Raw genomic sequence first — 22,624 nt, 5'->3', positions numbered from 1 at the left:
TGCTGGAGCGCGCTGTTACCTCCCAATCCCAGCCAACTTCAGCACAGTGGTTACTATCGAGACAGCAGCGGTGGTCGGTCTCCTAGGCAACGATCTGTAAACAAAAGAAAAGTCTTAATATCTCAAGAACGGCTGCAAATGTCAAGAAGCAGTAAATTGCAAAAGTGCAGGTTTTTACAATATCTATGAAGATGGGAGTAACCCTTTAATTCATTTTTGTAGCCGTAATCCCGGGACACTGATTATGATTGACTCCTTTTCAGGAATATATCCCTCTGGTGAGCATCCTTTGCAACCTATGCCCCTCCCATATATCCATCCTGGCCTCCATGTGTCCAGCCTGCCCCCCTTCATATATCCATTCTGTCCCATATATCTATATCATATATATATATAAATATATATATATATATATATCTAACAGTTTTGATTTATATATATCCATCCTAGCCCCCCCATATATGCATCCCACCCCACCCCATATATCTATCCAGGTCCCCACGTGTCCAGCTTGCCCCCCTTCATCTCCATGCGTTCATCCAGGTCCCCACGTGTCCAGCTTGCCCCCCTTCACCTCCATGCGTCCATCCAGGTCCCCACGTGTCCAGCCTGCCCCCCCTTCAGCCCCATGCGTCCATCCAGGTCCCCACGTGTCCATCCTGCCCCCCCTTCAGCCCCATGCGTCCATCCAGGTCCCCACGTGTCCAGCCTGTCCCCCTTCAGCCCCATGCATCCATCCAGGTCCCCACGTGTCCAGCCTGCCCCCCCTTCAGCCCCATGCGTCCATCCAGGTCCCCACGTGTCCAGCCTGCCCCCCCTTCAGCCCCATGCGTCCATCCAGGTCCCCACGTGTCCAGCCTGCCCCCCCTTCAGCCCCATGTGTCCATCCAGGTCCCCACGTGTCCAGCCTGCCCCCCCTTCAGCCCCATGCATCTATCCAGGTCCCCACGTGTCCAGCCTGCCCCCCCTTCAGCCCCATGCATCCATCCATGTCCCTACGTGTCCAGCCTGACCTCCCTTCAGCCCCATGCGTCCATCCTTGTCCCCACGTGTCCAGCCTGCCCCCCCTTCACCCCATGCGTCCATCCAGGTACCCACGTGTCCATCCTGCTCCCCCTTCAGCCCCATGCGTCCATCCAGGTCCCCACGTGTCCAGCCTGCCCCCCCTTCAGCCCCATGCATCAATCCAGGTCCCCATGTGTCCAGCCTGCCCCCCTTCAGCCCCATGCGACGATCCATGTCCCCACGTGTCCAGCCTGACCCCCCTTCAGCCCCATGGGTCCATCCATGTCCCCATGTGTCCAGGCCTGCCCCCCCTTCAGCCCCATGCGTCCATCCATGTCCCCACGAGTCCAGCCTGCTCCCTTCAGCCCCATACGTCCATCCGTCTCTACGTGTCCTGCCTGCCCCCCCTTCAGACCCATGTGTCCATCCATGTCACCATGTGTCCAGCCTGCCCCCCCTTCAGCCCCATGCGTCCATCCATGTCCCCACGAGTCCAGCCTGCTCCCTTCAGCCCCATACGTCCATCCGTCTCTACGTGTCCAGCCTGCCCCCCTTCAGCCCCATGCGTCCATCCATGTCCCCACATGTTCAGCCTGCCCCCCCTTCAGCCCCATGCGTCCATCCATGTCCCCACGTGTCCAGCCCGCCCCCCCTTCAGCCCCATGCGTCCATCCATGTCCCCAATTGTCCAACCTGCCCTCCCTTCAGCCCCATGCGTCTATCCAGGTTCCCACGTGTCCAGCCTGCCCCCCTTCAGCCCCATGCATCCATCCATATCCCCACGTGTCCAGCTTGCCCCCCCTTCAGCCCCATGCGTCCATCCATGTCCCCACGTGTCCAGCCTGCCCCCCCTTCAACCCATGCGTCCATCCATGTCCCCACGAGTCCAGCCTGCTCCCTTCAGCCCCATGCGTCCATCCATCTCCCCACGTGTCCAGCCTGCCCCCTTCAGCCCCATGTGTCCATCCATGTCCCCACGTGTCCAGCCTGCCCCGCCTTCAGCCCCATGCGTCCATCCATGTCCCCACGTGTCCAGCCTGCCCCCCCTTCAGCCCCATGCATCCATCCATGTCCCCACGTTTTCAGCCTGCCCCCCCTTCAGCCCCATGCGTCCATCCATGTCCCCACATGTCCAGCCTGCCCCCCTTCAGCCCCAAGCGTCCATCCATGTCCCCACGTGTCCAACTTGCCCCCCCTTCAGCCCCATGCGTCCATCCATGTCCCCACGTGTCCAGCCTGCCCCCCCTTCAGCCCCATGCGTCCATCCATGCATCCTGGGTAGGTGTTTATGCCCCTGCATCCATCCATCCTGGGTAGGTGTAAATGCCCCTCCAGCCATCCATCCTGGGTAGATGTATATGCTTTTACATTCATCCATCCATCCTCGGTAGGTGTATATGCCCCTCTATCCATACATCCATCCATCCTGGGTAGGTGTATATGCCCCGCCATCCATCCATCCATCTATCCTGGGTAGGTGTATATGCCCCTCCATCCATCCAATCTATCTATCTATCTATCTATCTATCTTTCTATCCCTTCCTTTCTGATATAAGCTGCAATAATGCATTTGTCCTTTGCTACACCTTTGCACATACACCATATACCTAATCAGTGGCCTTGTTATCAGCTGCTACTCTTTTAATTCAACTGTCCCATCAGTTGGGTGTTGCTGAGTACCACGCATTTAAAAAAAATGTGGGGGCCATTACGATTTCTTTAGTGAAATGCTGGCTCCCTCTGGTGGAGCACTGACTTCTTTAATTTTCTATCTGTGGATGAAAAAAAGATAAAAAAAGTTTGGTCTGAGATGTTGTTTTAAAGTGCTAGCTATGTCTGTCAATCAGAGCATCCTATTGGTTTTCACCCAGGCAGATAGATTGCTTGCAATAGATGTAATGAGTGAATGGAACAATGGAATAATGCAAGAGAATGGGACAATGGAACAATGGAATAATGGAAGAATGGAACATCATTGCACGTGTCATAATGGGCTCCTGGCCTTTATCTGGCTGTGCTTCTGCAGTCAGCTACAGTCTGCAGGGAGCCTGCAGACTAGGAAGAAGGTGGACCGCTGCTTGTTTGTTCACTAATTAGTTATCCTCTCCCCATCCCCTTGTCTGCAGGTACATGGGACATTGGGGGGGGAGGGGAGCATGTTTGAAAAGAGGCAGACTCATGCAGATTAAAAATGCATGTGTGGGCTGCAGCTGCAACAAGCAGTAAAGTTGTGGGTTTTAAGGTGACTATTGATGAACAACATGTCCTCCTAAGGGAAGTCTTTGTCCCTATCCCTACAATGGGTGCCTTCTTGAAGACAGGGTGCAGTCATAGGCCAAAACCAATTCAGGTTATCGCTTCTCGGCCTTTTGGCTAACATCAAGTGTAGTATCTGTTCTCATTTAGTATATGTGCTTTGCTTTTACCAATACATTGTATTGCAATGTTATCTATCTATCTATCTATCTTCCCACCTGCTTGTTTTCCCTCTATCCACACCCTCCTCTTCTTTGATTGACAGCTCTGGCTTCATAGAACCAGAGAAGGAAGGAGACAGAGGTAAAACAAGCAGGTGGGAAGGTGTATATAAAGGATTGGCCCACGCCGTGATCCACAGAGTGCTTGTACTTGGTTTCAACAGTCATTCTGTGCTGACAGTCCCTTTAAAATCAGTGTTTCCCAAACTCCAGTCCTCACGGCCCCCCACAGGTCATGTCTTCAGGATTTCCATAGTATTGCACAGGTGAGAGAATTCCTGATTCCTTGATGATACTTTCATCACATGTGTGATACTGAGGAAATCCTGAAAACCTGACCTGTTGGGGGCCATGAGGACTGGAGTTTGGGAAACACTGCTTTAAATGGAGCGGTGCTGCAGTTTTATTATTCAGCAATTAGCAGGATCCCCCAACAATTTCTTAAGCAATGAAAAAATGCAGTCCCTAATGATGTCCTCTGACAATAAGCGGATCACGGACAGCAGATGCATTGGGTTCTGCATTTCTTGGAGAATGGGATGGGGCAGCTTCTGTCTTCTCAGTGATACAATCAGGAAGGAGATGCAGCGTGAGACAATCCCTGTCTACATCTTTGATCTGATCATCAATACAGAGGGCTGATTGGTGAAGACAGAGGGAAAGGCTAATAAAATTATTAAAAAAAAACCTTAGTTTCGGCTGCCACTTCCTCTGGGGTCAGTATGCCAACCTCATTGACTTCATAGCACTTGCCAGAGTGGGCAGACACGATTTTATTGCCTTTACACACGTCACCTCCACACAGGGCGATGCTGCTACGACGCCTCTGTAGTGATCAAACGTGGAGTCAAACAGCAGGGCTTTAAGAGGGCTGCCCTTTTCAATCTTGGGACTAAACAACAAGAATAAGACATCCTGTTAAGGGGGATAAAGGTAAGTAAACCGCGTTCAGTCCAGAGTGATGAATTCCAAAAGACAAAGTTTATTCCACCATCACATAACGTTTCGACCTGTTATAGGTCTTTATCAAGTATATACAAAGACATACAGGGATACTGATCCCCTTTAAGGAAAATCAGTGGCCAAAACCCTTTAAATCTGTTGCTATAAAGTATTCTAATTTACTGAGATAATAACTTTTGTGTTTTCATTGGCTGTAAGCTATAATCATCAACATTAACAGAAATAAACACTTGAAATAGATCACTCTGTTTGTAATGACTCTATATGATATAGGAGTTTCACTTTTTGTATTGAAGAACTAAAATAAATTAACTTTTTGATGATATTCTAATTTAGTGAGATGCACCTGTGTGTAATAATCTTTGCTTTGCTTAGGATCTGCATGGAATTTGAGAAAATCAAGAAACAAGCGTTAAAGGCTCCTGAAACTACTGAAGATGTAATAGAGGAGTTTGCGTTTGTGGAGCAGGCGAAGAATAAAAGCCTGGTAGAGCTAAAGTCCCGAATTGCTGTACTTACGTCCCTGGGTATAATTAGTGTAAAACATAATATATAGGATTATTCCGATATTTCTTGTGTCCTGGTTAATATGTATTTTTCCATATATAGGTCATGTCATACTAGCTATACTTACCAGTCCCCCTCCAGATTTCAGTGATGAGATCCCCAACATGATCATGTGATTGCTGCAGCCTATCAGTGACTACGGTGGTAACCTGCTCCAGCCAGTGATTGGCTACAGAAATCACATGTCCACATAGAGCAGGAAGAACACAAACCGATGGAGGGAACTGTAGTTGTGGAGCATCAGTATAATTTTATAACCTAAGTTTTTGGAAAAAATATAATTGGTGCAACCCCTGTGATTGTAGATGCTAGATACATTAATACATAGTGAGTTTCATTTGTTTCATTTTAGGAGTGTCAGCGGAGGATGAGTTATCTTCTAGATGTTCATTTATTTGTACCTGAAGATATCATCCTGAACTCAACAGTGTTACTGTGGCCAAAAAATATCAACCCAGTGTTTGATGAAAATGGGGTCTCGGGTGCCAGCCCCAATGAAGCAGCAGCCCCCTGCAGTGTCCAGGTAATTAAACGGGGCGCTCTGGGAGCGTTTTTTGATAACTGTTCCTTTCTAAAAGCTGATTGAAAACGCCAAGCGTAAAGGAGAGGGCGAGCTGCTGGGGAAAAGAGAGAAGCTTATGCTGGAACTGGAGAAACTTTTGCGTCGGATGGAAGAATTTGCAGAGTACTCTAAGCTGGATATGATGCAGCAGGTATGATAGTCACAGGCTGTGTTATAGTTTTCCCTCTTCTTATTTTCATTACTTTAAGACTCTTTTCATATTTGTACAGATCCTTTTTACCCAAAACGCATCATGGTTGTCGTGAACGATAATTTTTTTGTACAACACAAAAGATTATTTCACCCGACGATCAAGTGTTTGGCCATTCGTCGGTGATTGGCAGCCTATTTATACTGCACAATTATCCTTAAACGAGCGTTCCTGGGAAGTAGTTATAAAATGCTCCCTAACTCCGGTTTGGAGTTGCATTAGGCTTTTTTTATGTTGTTTCTTTTGGGGGGTTTCTATCCCTTTTTAAAGGCAAGAATCAAGAATATTGAGACTACAGCCAATAGTGTAACCTGAAGCTTCAATGCAAAATCTCCATTAGGGCCCCCAACTATTGCAGGTCTTTAATAGTAGTGATCTTCTCATATGAGTCAAAGAGACCTTTTGAGCCCCCCTTAGCTCCAGATGCGACTGCAATCCCTGCACGCACTGTAGTTACGCCCTTGACTGCAGCATTATTTTTGTTATGCAAAAAAAAACTATGAAAAAAACATAAACCCGACTGACCACCATTATCAGCCAGAACAGTCTTTATAGAGGCAGTCCCTAGTGCTTAACCTGAAGTGCAGTCAAACAAAGGCAGGTCAGAGGCAGTCGTCACACCTGAGCACTGGCGTATGAAAGCGTCCACTAGGCCTGAAACGCGTTGCATTCAATAGGCCTGAAACGCATTGCGTCCAATAGGCCTGAAACGCGTTGCGTCCAATAGGCCTGAAACGAGTTGTTCCAATAGGCCTGAAACGCGTTGCGTCCAATAGGCCTGAAACGCGTTGCATCCAATAGGCCTAAAAGTCGTTGCATCCAATAGGCCTGAAAATCGTTGCGTCCAATAGGCCTGAAATACATTGCGTCCAATAGGCCTGAAATGCATTGCGTCCAATAGGCCTGAAATGCATTGCGTCCAATAGGCCTGAAATGCGTTGCGTCCAATAGGCCTGAAACGATTTGTGTCCAATAGACCTGAAAGGCCTGAAAGTTACACCTCTGACATCAGCTGTCTATAAAGTGGAGCATATAGGAATCTGTATTCTGCAAACGAGAAGTAAAGTTCACCGGTGAGAAGTCAGTCTCATACTGTAACTTGTGAATGTCTAACTCATTTTCTTTAATGGAGGCAGTCCGGTTAACCCTTTACTTATCTGTGTATTGTGCCTGGTTTCAGTAAGTGACAGATGTGAGGACTGTACAGAAGCGAATAGCAGACGCAGAGGAGGCGGTGGCTTATATTAACAAAGAAGAAGCGCTGTATAAATGGGACCTTGCAACATACCCTCAGCTGGATTCTTCAAAAGTCAACATCGAACCTTACCAGAAACTTTTTGCACTGATTTACAAATGGCAAAAAATTGAAAAAAAGTATGCGCACCCCATTGGGGAATTCTGAGTTAACTCTTGGCATGCCGTTATTTATTAACACCATACGTGATCTGAAGTGGAGAGTAAATGGTACATTTAAGCAAGCTGATAATCATTCCCAATTATCAGCCCGTGTAAATGTGCCTGTAATCACCCTTATGAACAAGCAAAACACTAATTCGTTGGGAACGAATCATTTATGGCAGCAAAAATCATCTTTATCTACAGCACTTCACCCCTTGTAATGTTATAGGGACAAAGTATATCTAATAACCAATCGTTCTGTCCCCATCATTGTTCTTCGGTCCTGGAAATAACCAAGCGCCAAAAGTCTTGCATATATTACAAGGGGATTATGTATTATTAAAGGGCTGTCCGGCCTTGGGGCACAAGTCTGCAGTCACTCCATGTGACTGCAGACATGTGAATCCTCACAGCATGTGTACTGTGCGCGTTATAAGGATTCTCCAGCATCGGGAGCACAGGCGTGTGACAGCAAGTATGTGATTTGCATATATACGGTCACATCCCAACTAGACATATCCGGCCTTGCTCAATGCAAGCACATTGAGTGGAGCCAGACACGTCTAGTCGGAATGTGGTCTGAAGTATGCAAATCACATACTTGTGGTCACATAACAGCCCGTTCCCGACACCGGAAAATCCTCGCAGTGCGTGCAATGTGAGGATTTACAAGTCTGCAGTTACATAGACTGTAGACTTGTACCCCAAGGTCGGACAATCCCTTCTGCAAAATAGGAGATAAATGTATGATCGGTAGGGGTGCTCTAACCACAGGGTCCTCCAGTAATCCTGAGGACAGAGGTTCCAAAGTCTGCTGTGTGAATGGAGTGATCGTGCGCATGCATAGCCAGTGCTCCATTCATGTCTATGGGAGCAGTCATGCGCATGCATAGCCATCACTCCCATAGATGCACACATGCTTCATTCACAAAGCTGTATCTAGGACCACCGCTTTCAAAACTGCTGGGGGCTGCAGCAGTCAGACTCCCAGTGATCAGACATTTATCAACAACCTTGTGGATAGGTGATTAAACATTATTTATGGGACAACCATAGCCATAGATGTAGAAGAGAAAAAAAGCAGAATAAACAGTAATAGATGAGCTAAAAACATGAAATTTATCAAAATATGTCTTGAAAAATCTCACGCTTCCAGGTGGATCGACGGCGCTTTCCTTGACCTGAACGGAGAAAGCATGGAAGCCGAGGTGGACGAATTCTTCCGAGAGGTCTACAAGATGATGAAACAGAAGCAGAAGACATTAGAAGAGGAGAAGAAAAAGGCGTCTCAACACCGGACACTGTCTGAAGATAAGGATTCGCTGGACGAGGAAAAGAAGGAAAGCCGCATAGTTCTCATGTGTTCTGCCATCACCGAGCAAATCAAGGCTTTTAAGGTAGATGCATCAAATAATGGCTATATCAGTAATCTGGGCCAGGTTTGCTGGAGCGCGCTGTTACCTCCCAATCCCAGCCAACTTCAGCACAGTGGTTACTATCGAGACAGCAGCGGTGGTCGGTCTCCTAGGCAACGATCTGTAAACAAAAGAAAAGTCTTAATATCTCAAGAACGGCTGCAAATGTCAAGAAGCAGTAAATTGCAAAAGTGCAGGTTTTTACAATATCTGTGAAGATGGAAATAACCCTTTAATTCATTTTTGTAGCCGTAATCCCGGGACACTGATTATGATTGACTCCTTTTCAGGAATATATCCCTCTGGTGAGCATCCTTTGCAACCCATGCCCCTCCCATATATCCATCCTGGCCTCCATGTGTCCAGCCTGCCCCCCTTCATATATCCATTCTGTCCCATATATCTATATATATCTATATCTATATCATATATATATAACAGTTTTGATTTATATATATATCCATCCTAGCCCCCCCATATATGCATCCCACCCCACCCCATATATCTATCCAGGTCCCCACGTGTCCAGCTTGCCCCCCTTCACCTCCATGCATCCATCCAGGTCCCCCCACGTGTCCAGCCTGCCCCCCCTTCAGCCCCATGTGTCCATCCAGGTCCCCACGTGTCCAGCCTGCCCCCCCTTCAGCCCCATGCATCCATCCAGGTCCCCACGTGTCCAGCCTGCGCCCCTTCAGCCCCATGCGTCCATCCAGGTCCCCACGTGTCCAGGCTGCCCCCCCTTCAGCCTCATGCGTCCATCCAGGTCGCCACGTGTCCAGCCTGCCCCCCCTTCAGCCCCATGCATCCATCCAGGTACCCACGTGTCCAGCCCGCCCCCCCTTCAGCCCCATGCGTCCATCCAGGTCCCCACGTGTCCATCCTGCCCCCCCTTCAGCCCCATGCGTCCATCCAGGTCCCCACGTGTCCAGCCTGCCCCCCCTTCAGCCCCATGCGTCCATCCAGGTCTCCTCATGTCCATCCTGCCCCCCCTTCAGTCCCATGCGTCCATCCATGTCCCCATGTGTCCAGCCTGCCCCCCCTTCAGCCCCATGCGTCCATCCATGTCCCCACGTGTCCAGCCTGACCCCCCTTCAGCCCCATGCGTCCATCCATGTCCCCATGTGTCCAGCCTGACCCCCCTTCAGCCCCATGCATCCATCCATGCATCCTGGGTAGGTGTTTATGCCCCTGCATCCATCCATCCTGGGTAGGTGTAAATGCCCCTCCAGCCATCCATCCTGGGTAGATGTATATGCTTTTCCATTCATCCATCCATCCTGGGTAGGTGTATATGCCCCTCCATCCATCCATCCATCCATCCATCCATCCATCCAATCTATCTATCTTTCTATCCCTTCCTTTCTGAGATAAGCTGCAATAATGCATTTGTCCTTTGCTACACCTTTGCACATACACCATATACCTAATCATTGGCCTTGTTATCAGCTGCTACTCTTTTAATTCAACTGTCCCATCAGTTGGGTGTTGCTGAGTACCACGCATTTAAAAAAAATGTGGGGCCGTTACGATTTCTTTAGTGAAATGCTGGCTCCCTCTGGTGGAGCACTGACTTCTTTAATTTTCTATCTATGGATGAAAAAAAGATAAAAAAAGTTTGGTCTGAGATGTTGTTTTAAAGTGCTACCTATGTCTGTCAATCAGAGCATCCTATTGGTTTTCACCCAGGCAGATAGATTGCTTGCAATAGATGTAATGAGTGAATGGAACAATAGAATAATGCAAGAGAATGGGACAATGGAACAATGGAATAATGCTAGAATGCAAGAATGGAACATCATTGCACGTGTCATAATGGGCTCCTAGCCTTTATCTGGCTGTGCTTCAGCAGTCAGCTACAGTCTGCAGGGAGCCTGCAGACTAGGAAGAAGGTCGACCGCTGCTTGTTTGTTCACTAATTAGTTATCCTCTCCCCATCCCCTTGTCTGCAGGTGCATGGGACATTGGGGGGGAGGGGAGAATGTTTGAAAATAGGCAGACTCATGCAGATTAAAAATGCATGCGTGGGCTGCAGCTGCAACAAGCAGTAAAGTTGTGGGTTTTAAGGTGTCTATTGATGAACAACATGTCCTCCTAAGGGGAGTCTTTGTCCCTATCCCTACAATGGGTGCATTCTTGAAGCCAGGGTGCAGTCATAGGCCAAAACCAATTCAGGTTATCTCTTCTTGGCCTTTTGGCTAACATCAAGTGTAGTATCTGTTCTCATTTAGTATATGTGCTTTGCTTTTACCAATATATTGTATTGTAATGTAATGTTATCTATCTATCTATCTATCTATCTATCTATCTATCTATCTATCTATCTACCCCTTCCTTCCTGAGATAAGCTGCAATAATGCATTTGTCCTTTGCTACCCCGTTGCACATACACCATATACCTAGTCAGTGGCCTTGTTATCAGCTGCTACTCTTTTAATTCAACTGTCCCATCAGTTGGGTGTTGCTGAGTACCACGCATTTAAAAAAAATGTGGGGGCCGTTACGATTTCTTTAGTGAAATGCTGGCTCCCTCTGGTGGAGCACTGACTTCTTTAATTTTCTATCTGTGGATGAAAAAAAGATAAAAAAAAGTTTGGTCTGAGATGTTGTTTTAAAGTGCTACCTATGTCTGTCAATCAGAGCATCCTATTGGTTTTCACCCAGGCAGATAGATTGCTTGCAATAGATGTAATGAGTGAATGAAACAATGGAATAATGCAAGAGAATGGGACAATGGAACAATGGAATAATGCAAGAATGGAAGAATGGAACATCATTGCACGTGTCATAATGGGCTCCTGGCCTTTATCTGGCTGTGCTGCTGCAGTCAGCTACAGTCTGCAGGGAGCCTGCAGACTAGGAAGAAGGTGGACCGCTGCTTGTTTGTTCAATAATTAGTTATCATCTCCCCATCCCCTTGTCTGCAGGTGCATGGGACATTGAGGGGAGGGGAGAATGTTTGAAAATAGGCAGACTCATGCAGATTAAAAATGCATGTGTGGGCTGCAGCTGCAACAAGCAGTAAAGTTGTGGGGTTTAAGGTGACTATTGATGAACAACATGTCCTCCTAAGTGGAGTCTTTGTCCCTATCCCTACAATGGGTGCCTTCTTGAAGCCAGGGTGCAGTCATAGGCCAAAACCAATTCAGGTTATCGCTTTTCGACCTTTTGGCTAACATCAAGTGTAGTATCTGTTCTCATTTAGTATATGTGCTTTGCTTTTACCAATATATTGTATTGCAATGTTATCTATCTATCTATCTATCTTCCCACCTGCTTGTTTTCCCTCTATCCACACCCTCCTCTTCTTTGATTGACAGCTCTGGCTTCATAGAACCAGAGAAGGAAGGAGACAGAGGTAAAACAAGCAGGTGGGAAGGTGTATATAAAGGATTGGCCCACGCCGTGATCCACGGAGCGCTTGTACTTGGTTTCAACAGTCATTCTGTGCTGACAGTCCCTTTAAAATCAGTGTTTCCCAAACTCCAGTCCTCACGGCCCCCCACAGGTCATGTCTTCAGGATTTCCATAGTATTGCACAGGTGAGAGAATTCCTGATTCCTTGATGATACTTTCATCACATGTGTAATACTGAGGAAATCCTGAAAACCTGACCTGTTGGGGGCCATGAGGACTGGAGTTTGGGAAACACTGCTTTAAATGGAGCGGTGCTGCAGTTTTATTATTCAGCAATTAGCAGGATCCCCCAACAATTTCTTAAGCAATGAGAAAATGCAGTCCCTAATGATGTCCTCTGACAATAAGCGGATCACGGACAGCAGATGCATTGGGTTCTGCATTTCTTGGAGAATGGGATGGGGCAGCTTCTGTCTTCTCAGTGATACAATCAGGAAGGAGATGCAGCGTGAGACAATCCCTGTCTACATCTTTGATCTGATCATCAATACAGAGGGCTGATTGGTGAAGACAGAGGGAAAGGCTAATAAAATTATTAAAAAAAAACTTAGTTTTTCGGCTGCCACTTCCTCTGGGGTCAGTATGCCAACCTCATTGACTTCATAGCACTTGCCAGAGTGGACAGACACGATTTATTGCCTTTACACACGTCACCTCCACACAGGGCGATGCTGCTACGACGCCTCTGTAGTGATCAAACGTGGAGTCAAACAGCAGGGCTTTAAGAGGGCTGCCCTTTTCAATCTTGGGACTAAAACACAAAAATAAGACATCCTGTTAAAGGGGATAAAGGTAAGTAAACCGCGTTCAGTCCAGAGTGATGAATTCCAAAAGACAAAGTTTATTCCGCCATCACATAACGTTTCGACCTGTTATAGGTCTTTATCAAGTATATACAAAGACATACAGGGATACTGATCCCCTTTAAGGAAAATCAGTGGCCAGAACCCTTTAAATTCCCCTTAAATGGTCCAAAACTGAAACTGTGGGAACAGTATAATCCACTTAGGGGTCAGCAAACTTACAGTCAAGGGTTTGATAAAATTATCTACACCCTTGTGTCTCCAGAAAGCATAGCGCACGTTCACGTGCTGAAAATGCCGACCAGTGCTGGAGTGAGCGGAGGTCCGCAGCTTGTGACACTCCTGCTGTAGTGAAACTACAGGTCCCAGCAGACTGACGGTCTCTCATCAAGTTATGCTGGGAGCCGCAGGTGCACAAATAGTGCTAGAGGATCCATGTCAGAAATATGAGGCTGCCACTAGGGTTTCTCCCACAAATATGTAATCGGACGTGGAGCAGATCCGCACGTGGATGAGCCATATTCTCTATCTGTGAACATACTACTCCTTCACTCAGATTCTAAGTGGTTCTGCAGCGCATCTGTGCAGAGCAAGCTGTCAATCAAAATCCGGGCCGGGTTTACAGCCGTCGCCCCTGATATAGCGAGCGGTGCTGTGATCCAAGACTGTAGCCGCTCCGTGCACAACGATGAGTGAAGGCCGGCGGCTGCAGGGAGGAAAGAAGTTAATTTTCTCCCGGTACCTACACTATCAATAAGGCGGCCGGGCAGCATTGTAACAATATTTATCTGCAGATTAACCCTATACCTGCAGGTACATAGCATTTTCCAAGGTGACAGGTTCCCTTTAATAAAGGGAAGATGGATAGAGCCGCATTAGTCTGTACTCACGGTGGAAGCCTCCTGACAACTTCTTGAAGAACACTTTCCACATTTGTTCCAAGCTTCCCCGACATCTAATAGAAATAAACAGAGAAATGAATTTCTTAATACAGTTTAGAACTCGGCTCCAACGAATCTGAAGAAATGAAACCTGTTTGAAGCTGACAAGCAATCAAGCCCCTCCGTAAGCCACACAGAACATGGCTACTTATGTCATCTGCAGGTGATTAAAGGAACCTGTCATGCTGAAATGGTATAAGATCTGTAGGGGGTGTTGTAGAGCAGAGAAGTTGATCAGACTGATAGACATATCTGTGGGAAGAGAGTCAGCAAAACTGGCATTTTATGCAGTGAAAAGTCCTGCCGTATGTACACTAGTCCAGTGGGCGGTCCTACTAAGTGATTGACAGTTCCCTGTATGACCATGCAGGCAAAGATAGCTGTCAGTCACTAGTAGGACCGCCCACTGGACTCATCTGTACAAACAGCAGGATTCCACTGAATAAATTGATACAGGAAAAATATCTATCTTTGTACCGTATTAGCCAGTAGATAGAAGAGTATTTAGATTTGAGAGTCCTCAGTGGTTGATACCATCTTTTCCGTTAGCCATTAAAAGGTAACAAATTGCAAGCTTTCCAGACTACTCAGGTCTCAGGTCTGCCTGATGAAGAAGCCTGAGTCGTCTGGAAAGCTTGCAATTTGTTACCATCTTTTCAGTTAGCCATTAAAGGTATCAACCACTGAGGACTCTCAAATCTAATGAATAAATTACAATTTATACTGAATCTTCTCCCACAAACCTATATATCATTCTGCTCAGTTTCTCATGGATAAAACCTGTACATCTGAATGGGGCTTTAATGTTGTTATTACAATCATGTAATCGCAGATCACAAAATCTTTCATATGATCATTTTTTTAACACGTAAAACCCCAATGGGTCGTTCTTAGACCTGTGTGGCTTACCAAGCCCAATTTCTAAAAGTTGCAAGAGTGCTGTAAAATAGGAAGCTGCACATTTTTGCACAAAAATGATGCATCACAAAAGTTTTTTTTTTTTTTAACACCAAAAATTGATGTAAATTCCTCGCTACATTGCCCCTTTTCCAGCCACATTTTGTAGAAAAAAATAAAAAGACAAGGTGCAGACAGCGGAGTTAAATTTGCCTACAGGAATGATTTTGATCTGGAGCGCATCGTACCCGGATACAGTCACTAGCGGGAACGTCAAACATCTTCTCAATTTGTTTCTCCACCCTTTCCGGATCTGCATTCTTCAAGTCTATCTAAAAGCAAAAGTATAAATACTAATTATTTATCAAAGCTGGACAACATCTAGAAACCATAGAATAAAACTGGCTTAAAATATAGTGTGAACAAGAGTTTAGGGAGAGATGTACAACTGGCACTGGCCTATAAAAGGGATTGTGTAATCGTACAAAACTAGCAAAAATGTAAAGTGCCTGGAAAACAAGGAATGTGCAATTTACCTCTTAGTAAAATCCTATGCTTTCTCAAGAACAGAGGAATTTTAATTTCATTTTTTTTTTAATCAAATCATTTTTATTGAAAAACTCCAACTACAAATATTCCATCTTTCAAATAACATACATGACATAGTAATTCCATAGTAAAAATATGAACAAAGTATCTGAACTTCAATTCCCATAACCCACCCTAAACCCAAATCCCTACACTCCAGAGAGAACCATTTTCAGAGCAGTTCTAGAATAACGGACTATAGCATTCGTAGAAGGGGAAGAAGATAAAAAAGTGACTAACAAAGGGATAGCAGCGTTTTAATGTTATCATTTACTGCTTGATGCCTGAGCCGGGGAGTGCACGCTGAAAACTGTTGCAGGCTGCTGTAATCACAGGACACAAGCAAACAGCATGGCATTTCCTATCAGCAGGGAGGAAGTAAAGGGAACAGTAATGAAAGTCTCCTCCTACTCTGCTCCATATTGAAATGAATAGTGTGCATCCTACAAATGAGATGCATACAGCAAACAATTCATTTTCCATACATAGGTTTTGAGTTGACCACTGGATATACACATGTGTATCACTAATTACCAGAACTGGAAATCGAAAAAAAAGACGAGCAAGTTTGGGGTGAATCCAGCCTTCATTACTGCACAGCCGCTCAGAGGGATCGGTACTAGGAACAGCAGGAGTGCCGGCGATGGTCACAGATTTACCTGCTGCGGGACTGAAGGAGTCTGATCGCGCTCGGCTCGAAGCTTTTTACCTGGTTTACGACAGGAATAATTGAAAGCTGTGCTTCAAAGGCGAGGAAGAAGTTTGCCACCGTCTATTAGAAAATAGACAAACTTAGGATAGAAACAATATGAACATATACCCTGCTATAAGTAAGTAAAAAGCAATAGGAAATATATATAATATAGGGTACTTAGTAAACATGGTTTTTGATTAAAAAAAAAAAAAGCCATCCCACCAGCACCAAGGTGCACCCAGTCAGTTATGTGAAGTATATAATAAAATACACTTTAGTACAATATTAGTATCTTGTCCCTTTAAATCTGCAGCTACTTCTGTCACCATGGTAACTGCATTCATACTCAGCCAATAGGATTGCTCGGTTTGAATTTGAAGAAAAAAAAAAAGAAGTCCTATATGGTCAGTTTGTTCCATCTCATCTAAGTGTGAAGACAGACACCTGCGATCAGCGAGATTATAGGTATAAGACGTGATATAATATAACGGACGGAGCCACATCCCATCACACGCACTCAGCGACCACAACTGACAGGAATCAGCACATTTATCAGAGGAGAAGTCATTATTCCCCAACACATGATAAGTGACAACTTCTAGATCTGCTGGGAACCCAACTAATCCCTGCTAGACCCTCCCCGGCCACCGCTCCATTCATTCTCTATGCAGGAGAAAGCTGAGTACAGCGCCCCCCATAGAGAATGAACGGACCGGCGGTTGAACATTTGCACTTCGCTCACTTCTATCTATAAGTGCTGTTCTGCTGATTGGGTCATAGCGGCCAAACCCACCGATCTAAGAGTCATCACCTATCCAGAGATCAGTGAGAACTTCTTCCAACTAGACATCCCCTTTAATGGAAGAGATCACATATCTAGCAGCCAATCGTATTCATTCCCAGTCTTCCCTGTGCCCAGTAATGCCCCTGGGTATATCGCCAATATGAGCCAATCACCAAACCCTCTGCTGACTGTTCCCCATGTTTTATAGATTTTGGATCCGTTTCTACAAGAGAAGATCTCAGCGGCCACCATGGGGATGGGTTACTCTGCCAGCGATGGAGCAGGTAGTATCCACCAGCCGGTGATATCTCACCTTCCTCCATATTCTGCTCTTACATGCGTTTCTTCAGCTTTACCCCTTCCCAACAGAACCAATTGATGTTTTTTTCTGTTTTTTCCTTGGCTTTTTCCAAGGGCTATAACTTTTTCATGTCTGTCCACATAGTGTGAGGTCTTGTTATTTTGCAGGACGAGCGGTACTTATAAATCCCACCATTCATTTACCACATAGTACTAGAAAACGGGAAAAACATTCCAAGTGCAGTAAAAGTGCGAAAAAAAAAGCCTGACCCTGTTTTTCTGGGAAGGGTTTTAACGGCGTACATAGTGTGGTAAAAATGACCTGGTAATAGGATCCTACTCCTCAGTGTGATTACAGCAAGACCAAACTTCTCCAAGAGTTTTGGCAAAAGAAAAAAACTTTTTTTTATGGTGTCACCATTTTTTCTGAGACCCGTAACATTTTCGTTTTTCGGGTTGATGGAGCTGTGTGGGGGCTTATTTTTTGAAGGGCAAGAGGACTTTATTGATAACATTTTGGGACACATATGACATGGTCATCGCTTCTTACAGGGTTTTCTGCAGTATTGTGGCGAACGAAAAAAATGCGATTTTGTCTTTTTGAATTTTTTTCTGTGTTCACTGATCGTTTGTTTTTTATATTTGGATAGATTGTATTTCTCTGAAAGAGACCATACCACAAATGTGTATATTTTTATTATCTTTATTTTTAGTGGGAGGTGAGTTGAACGTGTGGGGTTTTAATATTTTAAATTTTTTTTTTTTTTTTTTTTAATTTTCACTGCATTTGTATACATTATCTGATTGCTTGTGCTATATACAGCGATACCACAGTAATGCTCCATATAGCAAAATCACGGTCTTCTTTACAGCCCAAATGAAGCTTTATGATGACAGGCACGGAGGCTTCAGCAGACCCCCGGATGTCATAGCAGTCCATCTGCGCCCTGTGATCGCGTCACAGGAGCGCCGGTGGGCGCATGGAACGATGCGTCCCAATGCCGGCGCGCTGTTAATGCTGCTGTTAGAGATTGACAGCAGCACTGAACAGGTTAACAGCGGTGGGCAGATCTTCGCTCCACTCGCAGCTCTTAGAGGCAGGTCCTGGTTGTTTGTCACAGCCATTATCTGCCATGTACGGGGCGAGCTGACTCTGCTCCATACACCCGCTACTGACTTATACCAGACATGTACGGCAGATGTTGGTAAGGAGTTAAAGCGGTTGTCCAGCTTTGCGGCCATTTGTTTTTTTTACTTTAATGCAAGTATTTGGGGCTAAAATTGATTTCCGTTATTGAGTTTCATTAAAAATGTTGCCTTCTGTAGCATCTGTGCTGCACTGTCTATTCCTGGCTGCAAAATTAGCTAACTGAGAATCTATCAGTGAGCTCCTTCTGACAGTCTTAAGGGAGAGGTTGTAGATCTTTCATCTGTTTTTTTTCCTCAGTGCCTTTTAGCTGATCTATGCCCAAAGAAAACATGAAACTTGAATGTGCAGGGAAGCAATAAGTCTGTAATAACCAGTGAAAAATGAAATCTAAATGTAAAAAATTACTTTTAGTAGTAAATACATGGACATAAGAAAATACACACTGCAATGTCCTGCATTAGGAGGAACCCAGGGCCCACTGCACCAGCATATTGTCTCACAAGGGGCCTGAGGATCTCATCTCGGTACCTAATGGCAGTCAGGCTACCTCTGGCGAGCACATGGAGGACTGTGCGGCCCTTCAAAGAAATGCCACCTCACACTATTACTAACCCACTGCCAAACCGGTCGTGCTGAAGGATGTTGCAGGCAGCAGATCGCTCTCCACGGCGTCTCCAGACTCTGTCACGTCTGTCACATGTGCTCAGTGTGACCCTGCTTTCATCTGTGAAGAGCACAGGGAGCCAGTGGTGAGTTTGCCAATCCTGGTGTTCTGTGGCAAATGCCAAGCGTCCTGCACAGTGTTGGGCTGTGAGCACAACCCCCATCTGTGGACGTCGGGCCCTCATACCACCCTCATGGAGTCAGTTCTAACCGTTTGTGCAGACACATGCACATTTGTGGCCAGCTAGAGGTCATTTTGCAGGGCTCTGGCAGTGCTCCTCCTGTTGCTTCTTGCACAAAGGCGGAGGTAGCGGTCCTGCTGCTGGGTTGTTGCCCTCCTACGGCCCCCTCCATGTCTCCTGGTGTACTGGCCTGTCTCCTGGTAGTGCCTCCAGCCTCTGGACACTACGCTGACAGACACAGCAAACCTCCTTGCCACAGCTCTCACTGATGAGCCATCCTGGATGAGCTGCACTACCTGAGCAACTTCTGTGGATTGTAGAGTCCGTCTCATGCTACCACAAGTGTGAAAGCACAACCAACATTCAAAAGTGACCAAAACATCAGCCAGAAAGCATTGGTACTGAGATGTGGTCTGTGATCCCCACCTGCAGAACCACTCCTTTATTGAGGGTGTCTTGATAATTGCCAATAATTTCCATCTATTGTCTATTCCATTTGCACAACAGCATGTGAAATTGATTGTTAATCAGTGTTGTTTCCTAAGTGGACAGTTTGATTTCAGAGAAGTTTGATTTACTTGGAGTTATATTCTGTTGTTTAAGTGTTCCCTTTATTTTTTTGAGCAGTGTATATAAAAAAATTACTGCAGCTTTAATGCTATTTATTACGTCTCAGGTAATTTTGTGACTAATACAGCATCAAAAATACCAAAAAGCTTAAATCGCCAATGGAAGCCGATAGAACCAGTGGGAACACGGCATAAGCGTAATTTAAAGGAAGAGGAGGACATTATTCACTCCAGTTTCCTGCGGCCCCTCGGGAGTATAGGTTGCTGCACAGTAGTCTGCATTCTGTGTAAAACAGGAAAAAACACTTTCTTAGAGGGATGAGGGCAGCGCGGTGGTCAGTAGTAGCACTCTGTCAGTTGAGGATTGCTCCTAATATCTGGTTGTGTTTCCTGAGAAGAGGAGACCCCACCAAAGAGGAGACCCCACCGAAGAGGAGACCCCACCGAAGAGGAGACCCCACCGAAGAGGAGACCCAAGAGGAGACCCCACCGAAGAGGAGACCCCACCGAAGAGGAGACCCACCAAAGAGGATACCCCACCGAAGAGGAGACCCAAGAGGAGACCCACCGAAGAGGAGACCCAAGAGGAGACCCACCAAAGAGGAGACCCCACCGAAGAGGAGGCCCACCAAAGAGGAGACCCCACCGAAGAGGGGACCCAAGAGGAGGCCCACCGAAGAGGGGACCCAAGAGGAGGCCCACCAAAGAGGAGACCCACCAAAGAGGAGACCCAAGAGGAGACCCCACCGAAGAGGAGACCCCACCGAAGAGGAGACCCACCGAAGAGGAGACCCCACCAAAGAGGAGACCCAAGAGGAGACCCCACCGAAGAGGAGACCCACCAAAGAGGAGACCCCACCGAAGAGGAGACCCCACCGAAGAGGAGACCCGAAGAGGAGACCCCACCGAAGAGGAGACCCCACCGAAGAGGAGACCCCACGAGGAGACCCCACCGAAGAGGAGACCCAACCGAAGAGGAGACCCACCGAAGAGGAGACCCAAGAGGAGACCCAAGAGGAGACCCACCAAAGAGGAGACCCCACCAAAGAAGAGACCCCACCAAAGAGGAGACCCAAGAGGAGACCCCACCAAAGAGGAGACCCCACCGAAGAGGAGACCCCACCGAAGAGGAGACCCACCGAAGAGGATACCCCACCGAAGAGGAGACCCACCTAAGAGGAGACCCAAGAGGAGACCCACCGAAGAGGAGACCCAAGAGGAGACCCACCAAAGAGGAGACCCCACCGAAGAGGAGGCCCACCAAAGAGGAGACCCCACCGAAGAGGAGACCCAAGAGGAGGCCCACCAAAGAGGAGACCCAAGAGGAGACCCCCACCGAAGAGGAGACCCCACCGAAGAGGAGACCCAAGAGGAGACCCACCGAAGAGGAGACCCCACCGAAGAGGAGACCCCACCGAAGAGGAGACCCACCGAAGAGGAGACCCCACCGAAGAGGAGACCCCACCGAAGAGGAGACCCAAGAGGAGACCCATCAAAGAGGAGACCCAAGAGGAGACCCACCGAAGAGGAGACCCCACCGAAGAGGAGACCCACCGAAGAGGAGACCCACCGAAGAGGAGACCCCACCGAAGAGGAGACCCAAGAGGAGACCCACCGAAGATGAGACCCCACCGAAGAGGAGACCCACCGAAGAGGAGACCCACCGAAGAGGAGACCCCACCGAAGAGGAGACCCAAGAAGAGACCCACCGAAGAGGAGACCCCACCGAAGAGGAGACCCACCGAAGAGGAGACCCCACCGAAGAGGAGACCCAAGAGGAGGCCCACCAAAGAGGAGACCCAAGAGGAGACCCACCGAAGAGGAGACCCAAGAGGAGACCCACCGAAGAGGAGACCCCACCGAAGAGGAGACCCACCGAAGAGGAGACCCCACCGAAGAGGAGACCCCACCGAAGAGGAGACCCAAGAGAAGACCCACCGAAGAGGAGACCCAAGAGGAGACCCACCGAAGAGGAGACCCAAGAGGAGACCCACCGAAGAGGAGACCCCACCGAAGAGGAGACCCCACTGAAGAGGAGACCCACCAAAGAGGAGACCCCACCGAAGAGGAGACCCCACCGAAGAGGAGACCCACCGAAGAGGAGACCCCACCGAAGAGGAGACCCACCGAAGAGGAGACCCCACCGAAGAGGAGACCCCACCGAAGAGGAGACCGAAGAGGAGACCCCACCAAAGAGGAGACCCACCGAAGAGGAGACCCACCGAAGAGGAGACCCCACCGAAGAGGAGACCCCACCGAAGAGGAGACCCACCGAAGAGGAGACCCCACCGAAGAGGAGACCCACCGAAGAGGAGACCCACCGAAGAGGAGACCCAAGAGGAGACCCAAGAGGAGACCCCACCGAAGAGGAGACCCACCGAAGAGGAGACCCCACTGAAGAGGAGACCCACCGAAGAGGAGACCCAAGAGGAGACCCCACCGAAGAGGAGACCCCACCGAAGAGGAGACCCACCGAAGAGGAGACCCCACCGAAGAGGAGACCCAAGAGGAGACCCATCAAAGAGGAGACCCCACCGAAGAGGAGACCCACCGAAGAGGAGACCCCACCGAAGAGGAGACCCCACCGAAGAGGAGACCCCAAGACGAGGAGACCCCACCGAAGAGGAGACCCAAGAGGAGACCCACCGAAGAGGAGACCCCACCGAAGAGGAGACCCCACCGAAGAGGAGACCCAAGAAGAGACCCACCGAAGAGGAGACCCCACCGAAGAGGAGACCCACCGAAGAGGAGACCCACCGAAGGAGACCGAAGAGGAGGCCCACCGAAGAGGAGACCCACCAAAGAGGAGACCCACCGAAGAGGAGACCGAAGAGGAGACCCACCAAAGAGGAGACCCACCGAAGAGGAGACCGAAGAGGAGACCCACCGAAGAGGAGACCCAAGAGGAGACCCACCGAAGAGGAGACCCACCGAAGAGGAGACCCCACCGAAGAGGAGACCCCACCGAAGAGGAGACCCAAGAGGAGACCCAAGAGGAGACCTACCGAAGAGGAGACCCACCGAAGAGGAGACCCACCGAA

At 47.7% G+C, this 22,624-nt stretch overlaps 3 pseudogenes; all 3 read left to right on the top strand.

Annotated features, from left to right (window-relative positions):
* Window positions 1–3,358: 3,358 nt before the first annotated feature.
* Window positions 3,359–3,484, top strand: LOC141201391 (U2 spliceosomal RNA; annotated as a pseudogene).
* A 7,289-nt stretch (window positions 3,485–10,773) lies between these two features.
* LOC141201392 (U2 spliceosomal RNA) lies at window positions 10,774–10,869 on the top strand (annotated as a pseudogene).
* Window positions 10,870–11,747: 878 nt separating this feature from the next.
* On the top strand, window positions 11,748–11,849 carry LOC141201393 (U2 spliceosomal RNA; annotated as a pseudogene).
* The last annotated feature ends 10,775 nt before the right edge of the window (window positions 11,850–22,624 follow it).

Source organism: Phyllobates terribilis, unplaced genomic scaffold (genome assembly GCF_046119375.1).
Source record: "Phyllobates terribilis strain yellow unplaced genomic scaffold, ASM4611937v1 Scaffold_110__1_contigs__length_5578470, whole genome shotgun sequence".
NCBI classification, from domain to species: domain Eukaryota; kingdom Metazoa; phylum Chordata; class Amphibia; order Anura; family Dendrobatidae; genus Phyllobates; species Phyllobates terribilis.
Note: the sequence above shows the minus strand (reverse complement) of the source record. Positions and strands in the feature narration are given on the sequence as shown.